The sequence below is a fragment of the Miscanthus floridulus genome, chromosome 18, assembly GCF_019320115.1.
Source record: "Miscanthus floridulus cultivar M001 chromosome 18, ASM1932011v1, whole genome shotgun sequence".
Lineage (NCBI taxonomy): Eukaryota > Viridiplantae > Streptophyta > Magnoliopsida > Poales > Poaceae > Miscanthus > Miscanthus floridulus.
In genome coordinates, this window is record NC_089597.1 from 124,317,158 (window position 1) to 124,328,908 (window position 11,751).

Below are 11,751 nucleotides of genomic sequence, written 5' to 3' on the forward strand. Positions count from 1 at the left end.
ACTAAGGTCTACTGTTGTCATTCCATACTCGTTGTCTACTGTTACCCTGCCTCCAGTCACCTTGACCCATTGGCACTTGAACAATGGGATCTTCAAAGTAGGTGCATATTCTAGTTCCCATATTTCATCTATGCGTCCATAATATGTCTGCTTATTCCTATTCGGGTCTATGGCATCTATGCGGACACCACTGTTTTGGTTGGTACTCCTTTTATCTTGGGCTACTGTGTAGAATATGTTCCCATTTATCTCGTACCCTTTGTATGTGACGATATGCCATGATGGTTGCATAGCCAATAAATACAGTTGCTCATGGATGCTCTCATCACCTTGACATTTTTTTCGCAAACAACCGCCGAAAGTTTCCATGTGCTTACACGTAATCCAAGCTTCAGTGTTCCCTGGAAACTCGGATCGTAAGAGATCCTTGTGTGTCTCAATATACGGATCTACCAAAGAGGAGTTCTGTAGAACTGTGTAGTGCGCTTTATTGAAATAATCATCATCCATACCAATATATGTTTTCCTCCCTAGTGTCCCCTTTCCGCTTAGTCTCCCCTCATGTCTCGATTTAGGAACACCAATCGAGTCAAGGTCGGGAATAAAGTCAACACAGAACTCAATGACCTCTTCTGTTCCATAGCCCTTGGCGATGCTTCCTTCTGGGCGAGCACGGTTGTGAACATATTTCTTCAGGACTCCCATGAATCTCTCTAAGGGGAACATGTTGTGTAGGAACATAGGACCGAGAATGAAAATCTCCTTGACTAGGTGAACTAGGAGGTGTGTCATGATATCAAAGAAGGAAGGAGGGAACACCAACTCAAAGCTGACGAGACATTGAACCACATTATTCTATAGTTTAGCTAGATCAGTTGGATCAATTACCTTCTAAGAAATTGCATTGAGGAATGCACATAGCTTCACGGTGGCTAGACGTACACTTGGAGGTAGAATTCCTCTTAATGCAACTGGAAGTAATTGCGTCATGAGAACATGACAGTCATGGGACTTTAAGTTACAGAATTTCTTCTCTGGCACATTTATAATACCCTTTATATTCGAGGAGAATCCAGATGGTACCTTGATGTTGTTTAAGTATTCAAACATGATTTTCTTCTCCTCTTTGCTTAGAGTGTAGCTGGCAGGACGTAAGTAATGGCGTCCATCATCTATCTTCTCTGGATGTAGGTTGTCTCTTTCTCTCAAACAACGCAGGTCCTATCGTGCTTCAAATGTGTCCTTAGGCTTTCCATACACACCCATGAAGCCTAGCAGGTTCACACAAAGATTCTTCATCAGGTGCATCACGTCGATCGAGCTGTGGACCTCTAGGACTTGCCAATAGGGTAGGTCCCAAAATATGGACTTCTTCTTCCACATGGGTGTGTGACCGTTAGTGTCGTTCGGAACAAGTTGGCTGCCATGTCCTTTTCCAAAGACGACTTTCACATCATTGACCATATCGAGTACATCCTCACCGGTTCGGTTGCGAGGCTTGGTCAGGTGGTCTGCCTTCCCTTTAAAATGCTTGCCTTTCTTTCTTACAGGGTGATTTGCAGGAAGAAATCGACGATGGCCAAGGTACATGACCTTTCGACATTTTTTCAAGAATACACCTCTAATATCACCGAAGCAGTGTGTGCATGCATTATATCCCTTGTTTGGTTGTCCTGAAAGATTACTTAGAGCAGGCCAATCATTGATTGTTACGAACAACAATGCTCGCAGATCAAAGTGTTCCTGTTTGTACTCATCCCACACATGTACACCTTCTTTATTCCACAAAATGAGAAGTTCGTCAATAAGTGGTCTCAGGTACACATCGATGTCATTGCCAAGTTGCTTCGGGCCTTGGATGAGCACAGGCATCATAATGAACTTCCGCTTCATGCATAACCAAGGAGGAATGTTGTAGATACTTAGAGTAACAGCCCAAGTGCTATGACTACTGTTCTGCTCTCCAAAAGGATTGATACCATCTGTACTTAAAGCAAACCTTAAGTTTCTTGCATCATTTGCAAACTCCAGGAATTCTCTGTCGATTGCTCTCCACTGGGACCCATCAGCAGGGTGTCTCAACATATTGTCTACCTTATGGTCTTCTTTGTGCCATCGCAACAATTTTGCATGTTCTTTGTTTCTGAATAGACGTTTCAAGCGTGGTATAATAGGAGCATACCACATAACCTTGGCATGGATTTTCTTCTATGGACGTTCGCCCTCAACATCACTAGGGTCATCTCGCCTGATCTTATACCATGATGCATGGCATACCGGGCATGCATCCAATTTCTCGTACTCTTTGCCACGGTATAGGATGCAGTCATTAGGACATGCATGTATCTTCTTGATTTCTAGCCCCATAGGACAGACAACTTGTTTTGCTTCGTAGGTAGTGGCGGGCAATTCATTGTCCTTCAGAAGCATCTTCTTTTGGATTTTTAGTAACTCTCCAAATCCCTTGTCAGATACACCATTCTTTGCCTTCCATTGTAGCAATTCTAGTGTGGTTCCCAACTTTTTCTACCCTGCATCACAAGTTGGGTACAACAATTTCTTGTGATCTTCTAGCATCCGCTCGAACTTGATCTTCTCCTTTTTCACTTTCACATTCTCTTTGTGCGTCACGAATGACCTGACAAAGATCATCAGCCGGCTCATCTTCTGTGGCTACCTCTTCTTCAGCTTCTCCCATTGTAGTATCATTGAAGCACGCACCATCAGGAATAATATCATTGTCGTTCCATTGTTCTTCTTCACCTTCTTCCATTACAACACCGGTTTCTCCGTGCTTCGTCCAATAAATATAGTTTGGCATGAAACCCGACTTGAACAAGTGTGAATGAAGAGTCCTTGAGCAAGGACATTCCACCGTATTCTTACATATGGCACATGGGCAGCATATGAAACCGTCGCGTTTGTTTGCCTCGGCCGCACGTAACAAAGAATGCACGCCGTCAATGAACTCTTGGGAGCGGCGATCAGCATTGTACATCCAATGCCGGCTCATCTGCATTACATGACATAAATACCATATTAAAACCTAGATCATAATTAATTATTTATACAACATGCATGCCACCACAAAAGGTACAAATTTATGAAAGCATCGCTATAATGTAGACAATCCCAACTACCACTAAAAGAACTAAAGCTAAAATACATTTCAGGAGCACAAGGATTTCGCGACCAATCTCAACTAAAACAGACAGATCCCCCGATTGTGCAACATCTTTGGGCTTCTTTGGCTGGATCACTGCCTCATTAGCTGCCGTATCTGCCTGTTGTGCAAGATATTTTTGCATGAGTTCAACATACTCTTCCTCCCAGTAGAAGCCTGAACATCGTCCACTGCCATCCCACTGAAATTAAAACAAAAAATTAGAACTTTAATCACAGCCACCATAAAAATAGGTATAAACTAACCATGATCATTAAATACGATAAAATAACCCATATTGCGATCCGAACACTTGTAGAAGATACGATCCTTGTTTGGACCCTCCTTCTTCACTCGGTACTCCATCACAATCTTCGTCTCATCACAACACTTGCCGCATGGAATGAGAGGGAGGCCCGGCCTAAGTCGCTTTGGAAACCCATGAGAGGCCGAGGATCCGGAAGCAGTTGCCATCTACTCTCTATACTCATTTTTTAATACACTATAAATTTCTCATTTTATAAACAAATAAAATTAAGAAACTATAAAATTATCTATATCTCTAAACAATGATATTTTTAATGGTCATTGTGTTCTCCTCTTTTACTGCGGTAGGTAAGTAATTCACATGATATTTCCGCAAATTAACAGAAGAATGGGAGTGTACACACATAACAATCGATTATCGTTTATATTTATATATATATATACTACGTTTGGGTACGGTGATTGACAGACTACTGTGACAATATCGGGACGTGTGAATAAATAACCATCCGTACTAGTTGACCTTGCTTACGTGATCATCTCGGCGAGCATTTCTCCACCGGACGGCATCGTACTTGGCCACGGAAGAGCTCCAATTCTATGAGGAAGGGAACACGGTCTTCCACGACCGTTGCCGCTCTCCCTCGTAGAATCAAAGCTCCTCCTTGACGTCCGTTACTGCTCGGCAGAGAACATGCTCGCCGAAATGAACACGGTTCGCTAGTTCAACTAGCTACTTTAACCTTCCTTCATGTAAATATGCAAGCTTGAAGTGATTTTGAGCTCAAATTACTTACAAATGAAAACAAACCATAATAAAGAACCATATATATATATAGTGAACAAAATGGGATAAGACAATGATGAAAAAAACCACAATAAGTTATTTTGAACTTAAGCTCTCGGGCGGGCTCGGGGAGGAAGAAGACGGCCAGCAGGATTTATAGCTCAAAAACATGTTTTAATAAATAACCATCCGTACTAGTTGACCTTGCTTACGTGATCATCTCGGCGAGCATTTCTCCACCGGATGGCACCGTACTTGGTCAAGGAAGAGCTCCGATTCTACGAGGAAGGGAACACGGTCTTCCACAACCGTTGCCCCTCTCCTTCGTAGAATCAAAGCTCCTCCTTGATGTCTGTTACCGCTCGGCAGAGAACATGCTCGCCAAGCTGAACACGGTCCGCAAGTTCAACTAGTACAGATTTTCTATAATTTTCTAACTATTTTCTAAGTTTTTCATTTCATAAAAAGTTAAAATAAAATGTTTAGTCGCGGAGTCCATAGAAATGACCATATTTTGACCTAGCAACGCATTATCAATTGTCATTGCGTTGCATTGCACCCCGGACCGGACTCCGGACAATAAAATACTATGGTCGATCGATGGCGACGGCCGACGAACCCGTTCAACCACCAAATCTGTCAGGCCCGGCTGTTCGGGCATATCGTCAAAAGAGAACGGATTTGCTTTCTATTGCACGGCCTTGCATTGCATCTGTCATACCAGTCGGAGGCACTAGTCCCTATACTCATTTTTTAATACACTATAAATTTCTCATTTTATAAACAAATAAAATTAAAAAACTCTAAAATTCTCTATATCTCTAAACAATGAAGTGTGCTATGCATGCTACAAATGAACGGTGAATACTAGTTTTTAATAGCTACTTTAACCTTCATTCATGTAAATACGCAAGCTTGAAGTGATTTTGAGCTCAAATTGCTTACAAATGAAAAAAACCCACAATAAAGAACCATATATATATATAGTGAACAAAATGAGATAAGACAATGGTGAAAAATTAGAGTATGAGATTGGTAACCTTTACAACTGAAGAATCGACGGAGGAATCGAAGAATGGATGGAGGAACAATAGAAGGAGGAAGCAAGAACACTAGTGCAGTGAGCTTCAAAATGTGCTGAGCTCGGGCTCAGGGAGGAAGGAGACGGCCGGGATATAAAGGGGGGACCTTTAGTCCCGGTTGGTGGCTCCAACCGGGACTAAAGGTCCCTCCCAACGGCTACTGCGCCAGACAGAGGTGGCAGAGACCTTTAGTCCCGGTTGGAGCCACCAACCGGGAGTAAAAGTCTACCTTTAGTCCTGGTTGGTGGCTCCAACCGGGACTAAAGGTCCCTGCCACCTCTGTCTGGCGCAGTAGCCGTTGGGAGGGACCTTTAGTCCCGGTTGGAGCCACCAACCGGGACTAAAGGTATCTCTAGTCCCGGGCGTAAAAAATACTGGGACTAGAGCCCATTTTGACCGAGGATCAAAGGTCTGTTCTCTACTAGTGTGAATCAACCAGCAAAAATCAGGTAAAAGTGGCACACACCGAATACAATAGGAATAGAAAACAATTTAAAAAGGGAAATTAGGATATATATATATATATATATATATATGAATATTTGAAATTAGAAATAAAATCACCATGGTTAAGGGGCTTGCAGTATTCTTTTTGGAATCTAAACGAAGATCGATCCTTCTGCATGGTCTAGGGAAAATCTCAAGCATTGACCCCAAGCATTCATGGCCAATCTAAAACCTAAAAACACAAGAGGGGATAGAGGAAACCTGGAAAAAGCAAACACCAAAAGAACTATCTGGACGACCTAACTTGAATAGAGCTTTACTAAGAACAGAAGATTGTGAAAAACTGAGTGTCGTCGAGGCGTTGAAAAGCACCAATTCTGCACCTCTTCCTCATCCATTTTGATCAATTCTAAACGCTATGCTCTACCGCTGAACATCTTCCCTGATTTGGTAGGCCACTTCAATGGGGGTTGTAGCTCCTTTTGTTGAAATGTTCTTCGATCCCGTTCTTTCCATAAGTTCCACCAGAAATAAATTAGGATCGCATCAACCTCTTTTCTTCTATCCTTGTCAATTCCTCTTCTCTATTTTCTCCAACATTTAGGTTTGTATTCGTCTGTGGTAATAAATCCATCATGTTATACAATCAACCTATCACTATAGCATTCTAAACAGAATCAATTCAGTATATGTTTGGTTGTGTGTTTATGTGGGTTGTATTCTAATACTTTCTTCTCTTATGCAAAAATATTTAGCTAGGTCGTACCTGTCGGGTGTTTGTGTAGACTCCAAAGGTTTCTTTTAACGTATATTAGACCTCCAAAGGTATTAAGGGTATTATATGGAGATTTGAGCAAGGATATAAACTATAGTTCAATCATTAAGGAACTCTGTTTTATTTACATTCGTGTAAACTAAAGAAACCAAAAAAGGTCAATTTTTTGGTGGTGAGCTATCAATCTATGGGAAACCAGAACAAAACTTACTTGTGGAATGTACCATCTATCAAATGAACCACATTTCTTATATTTTTTCAGAGACATGTGCCTTTTTGATCGCTTTGGATAAATCAGCAAAGATCTTGCTTGGGCGTCCACTAATCTAGGACCCCTCCGAACATAATTATCCAAAAGGGTCCCTTTTTCCAGCTTTAACTTTTTGGCTCCCATTGTAGTTTTCCCAGCATCTCCACCTTTCTGAATTATGTCATATATAACACTATGAACAAACTCTATGCCATCCAAATCCTAAACCAAAGTTTGCCACAGTGAATATCAGAGGTTGTAAAATAACATAGAACAATAAATTTTATATCGAGAACCCATATGAGAGGAATATTTACCGAGACACCATCTTTGGACAAATTGTCATGAAAGGCACAAGAAAGTTCAGCATACACAGGTTTGTTTTCTTGACCTACAAAGTTCAAAGTATTTGTTACATAGTTACACAGCCATACACTTGATACATGTGCACACATAGAGAGAGAGAGGTAGGGAGGTTACCTGAGGACGAGGAAGGCTTTTGTTGACAATGAGAACTGGAAAATGCTACACCTAAAAAGCAGCAGGATGATGGAAAATGCTACACTAAAAAGCAGCAGCATGATGGAAAATGCTGATAAACAAAACCTTGGCTGGTTGCATAAAAAAGAAAATAAAGAAAACAAAACTTTTATGAGGAGAAGGCTAGGAATATGTTTGACGAGGAGTAATTTCTGGACCTTTGCCTTTCCTTGGTGCATCAAATCTAGAGTTAGGGGTATTGAAGTTGCTCTTCTTTTGACTATTAACCTGTTAATCTTGTAATTTCTTAGCTTTTGCAGCAGTGTATTGTTGCTGAAGGGCTTCCAACGTGCATTTCTTCTAATAAGAGATAGTTGACATTGATCCTTTAGGAAGCCAATACTAGATACTGAAACAACAGAAACAAAAAAGGTAATACCTTAACATGGCAACATCCCAAAATTTTTGAAGCTGCACGAGAGTCATGCCTCATTAAACCAATGTGCCTTTTACGAACAAATGAATGAAAAGACTGCTCTTTTATCAGACAAGAGCTCGTAGGACCAGAGCTTATGAACTAATGAATCTGAGCAAAACTGCTACAAATAAAGATGAATTATCTCTCACCTTTATTCAACAGCCTGGCGTGAATTGGGAGCAAATAAATATGTCCTCTAGAAGGCCATAGTCAGCTCGTTTGTGTGGGCAAACTAGATCAGGAGCTTCTTGATTTTTCTACATCAAAGCAATCAAGAATTGACATTATGAATATTAAGCAGAATTAAAGCAAATCTTATTCAACTTAGCTATTTCATATGCAGCATAACAGTTTGGTACTCGAGCATTACTTTATCTTATGAGGCATTTTCAATGTAACTTTTCCCTGATAAATATGGTATGATTCAATACATACCTGTTTATAATCATTCATGAAGTAACAGTAAGGAAGGTGGACAAGCTTTTCTGAGTATATATGAGAATATTTCAACGGAGAGACAAACTGCCATACCAATGAATTTAAATTTAATATGAAGGAAAAGAAATGCCTTGCCATTCGAATAAGCTAGGGCACAAGATTTCACTATTTTACCTCATCAGTAGTCATTGTTCTGCAACAACTCCTCCAGATACTGACTGCGCCGCCACAATCCAATCCAACCCCATGAAATCAGCACAGAAAAGGACACGATTCAGATGACTATTCAAGAACACCAATAACATGGGGTCATAAAAAAGGAGCATATAATTATAAAATAGAATCTAGGTGTCGTCTTACCTAGCAGGGTTCAATTATGAAGAGGGTCGCGCGCCGCCGAGGAGGCACCATGCCATGCTGGAGGCGGCAGTGCTGCACCACGCCACGTCGGGCCGATGGTGGCGAGGTCGCATCGGGCCAGAGGGAGGCAGGGTTGCATGCACCAGCCAGAGGAGGGTCGTTCCATGTCGAAGGGGCCAAGGCTACAGTGCACCATGCCGGGCCGAAAGTGCCCGCGCTGAGCGAAGCGTGGGGTGGTTTCCCAGACAAGGCCGGAGTTGGCGGCAAACTAGGCGATGTCACCCTTGTTGCTGCAGTAGAAGAAGATGGCGATGAACCACACCCTACTGGAAGAACGCCGCTGCCTCGTCCTTGTCCCCAGCCCCGAGAAAGCTGAAGGTGTGCGGCGGCGTGGAGGAGTCTCCCCTCGGCCTTCATGGTCCTAACCGCCGAGGCACCTCAGATGGGTATGCATGGGCGTCGCTTGGCTCGAGGTTGAGGAACCACCGAGGTGCCCCAAGATCGGTACTATATTTTTCCATTTGGCACTAACACGATTGGCCGACCCAGGCACGGCATGGAAAAGCACGGCCTAGGCTCGATCTGGCTCGGTTAGCATCATGCCTGTTCTTGACATGGCTCGGCTGTAGTGTCGTGCCTAGGCCGCCATTTTGGCCCATAGTACCGGCCCAGGCATGGCATGGTTAATAGGCCGGCACAGCTCAGAGCCGTTGATCTGCCTCCCCCACTCCTCTCGATCATTGGATCTGCCCGTTGGAGGGGAAGAGGTATATAAACCACCTCGCCCCCATCGCCCCATATCCCACCTAAACCCTAATTCATTTTGAGCGCCGCTCTCTCTCTCTCTCCTGTTTTGCTATCCTCTCTGGCTCTCTCCGCTGCGACGGTGACTCTCCTCTCTTGCCTCCAACCTCCTCTCTTCTTCTCCCCTCTAGTGGCCTCTTGAGCCACCGGTGGTCGGCACTGGCACATGGTACGACATAGTACCCCTATTCTTGATCTCACATCGTTGATGTTGCCTCGACCTCTCCTTGTCATCCTCCTCTTCGTCTCCGTTGACCTCACCGGATGCCGGCTGCTCTGGTGCTCTGGATTTGAATCCATTGAGGAGCCAGAGCGATGGATCCATGTTTTGTCAATGTCGTCGGTGATTCTGGTGCTCCAGCTATGAAGGTAAGCCTAACCCTAACCCTAACCCTAACTTGCTAATCCTTGCTAACCCTATCCCTAGATCTATATTGATGCTTCTTTTTTGTAGCTATTGAGGAACCGAGGCACCGACAAGTGATGATGCTCAGCTCCGACGATGAAATAGTTGAGGTCAGCGCCAACGAAGAGAGGCGGTTGTGCGGGTTGGCCGGAGATGATGATGAGGATGACCTGTGCGAGGATGTCAAGGAGTTGTTCGACCGTAGCACTCAAGCTCCCATTGATGTCGGCGATGGCCAAGAAGGCAGGGCAGCAAACAACGAGGAAGGTGAAGAGGACAAGAACAACGCCAAGCGCTCTCGTCCCTCCACCTTGGTAGTGTGGCTGGATTTTAAGAAGCTCTTAAAAAAGTCAATGGAAAGAAGGTCAGGTATGCCACTAAGTGCATCCATTGCTCTAAGCAAAATTCTGCTCTGTCTAGTGGTGGCACTGGTCACCTCATCCGGCATAGGGACAAATGCCCTAGGTGGCGTGAAAAAAATCGCATGTCTCAGTCTCATATCTCTTTTAATCCTGATGGTAGTATGCATAATTGGGAGTACTGTCCTATGGTTGCATGTACTGAACTTGTTCGATTGCTTGCTAGGCTAGATGTTCCTATCAGTATGGGTGAAACTGATGCATTTGAAGAGTACATTATAACTGCTCATAATCCTAAATATGTTCATGTCTCTAGGCAAACCACCACTAGAGACATGGTTAAATTTTTCACTAGTTGCAAGGCTAAGCTTGTTGAGAATCTTAGTTCTTCTACTATTAATTGTATGTGATTGACCTCTGATATTTGGTCTGGTAATGCCAAAGAGGACTACCTTAGTGTTGTTGATCATTACATAAACTCTGATTGGCATCTAGAGAAGAGGGTGCTTGGTCTTGTGCTTATTGATGTGTCCCACAATGGACAAAACATTGCTGACCCTGTTGTATCTGTGCTTACTGATTATGGTTTGACTAAAAAGGTGTTTGCTATTACTTTAGACGATGCATCATCTAATGTTTCTGCCATGCGTAAACTTAGACCTGTGTTGTCTAAATATCTTGGTATTGAGGTTGTAGATGATCCCGTTGAATCACAATTAGACAATGTATCATCCCTTACTGCAGTTAATTCAATGTTCTTGCATCAGCATTGTGCATGTCATATTATCAATCTGATTGTTAAGGAGGCCCTTGAGGCTCTTAAGCCTTTGATTGAAACATTTAAAACTACAATATCATTTTAAACTCATCTAACCAGAGAATTACTGCATATAAAAGTTACTGCATTACTGGTGTTAGGCCTAGAAAATTTCAGCTAGACATGGAGGTAAGGTGGAATCCTACATATCTGATGCTTAAACATTTATTTTCTCATAAGGTCACATTCACTACTTTCATGCATGCTCATTATCCCAGGATTGAAGGTGGTCCATTGCTTTTAACTGATGAACATTGGGCTATGGCAGAAAAAGTGCTTAAATTTCTTGAATTGTTTTATGATTCTACAATTGCATTGTCTGATGTGTACTATCCTACATCTGCACTTATAATTCATTATCTTGTTAAGATTGCTATACACCTAAAGAATTATGCTAATGACAGTCACATCAGACCTGTGGTTCAACCTATGATAGACAAATATAATAAATACTAGAGGGACATACCCTTGCTTTATTCTTTTGCATTCATCCTGGACCCTAGAGCTAAAATGAAAGGTTTCAATAGAGTGCTTAGGAGGTTGGGTAACCTTATTAGTACAAATTATACTACTTACCAGCTTGGCACTAGAGCTCAACTTACTGATATTTACGATAAGTATGAGGAGAAATATAGAGCTGTTAGGTTGAGGAGGACCGTCCCTCCTAACCTGTCTTGTAAGAAAAGGTCTGCTTGGGATGAAATTTATGATGATGATGATGATGTTGGTGGTTCTACCGGTGGTATGCAGCCTCTAGCTGCTACTCCAAGCATGGCTAGAGATACCTCTGCAACTGCCCTGCAGCAGGCTGCAACTTCTTCAACTTCTAATGCTTCTG

General features: G+C 42.6%; 1 pseudogene; it reads right to left on the reverse strand.

Annotated features, from left to right (window-relative positions):
- Nucleotides 1-6,728: 6,728 nt before the first annotated feature.
- LOC136524584 (ribonuclease MRP protein subunit POP4-like) lies at nt 6,729-7,632 on the reverse strand (annotated as a pseudogene).
- Between the last annotated feature and the right edge of the window lie 4,119 nt (nt 7,633-11,751).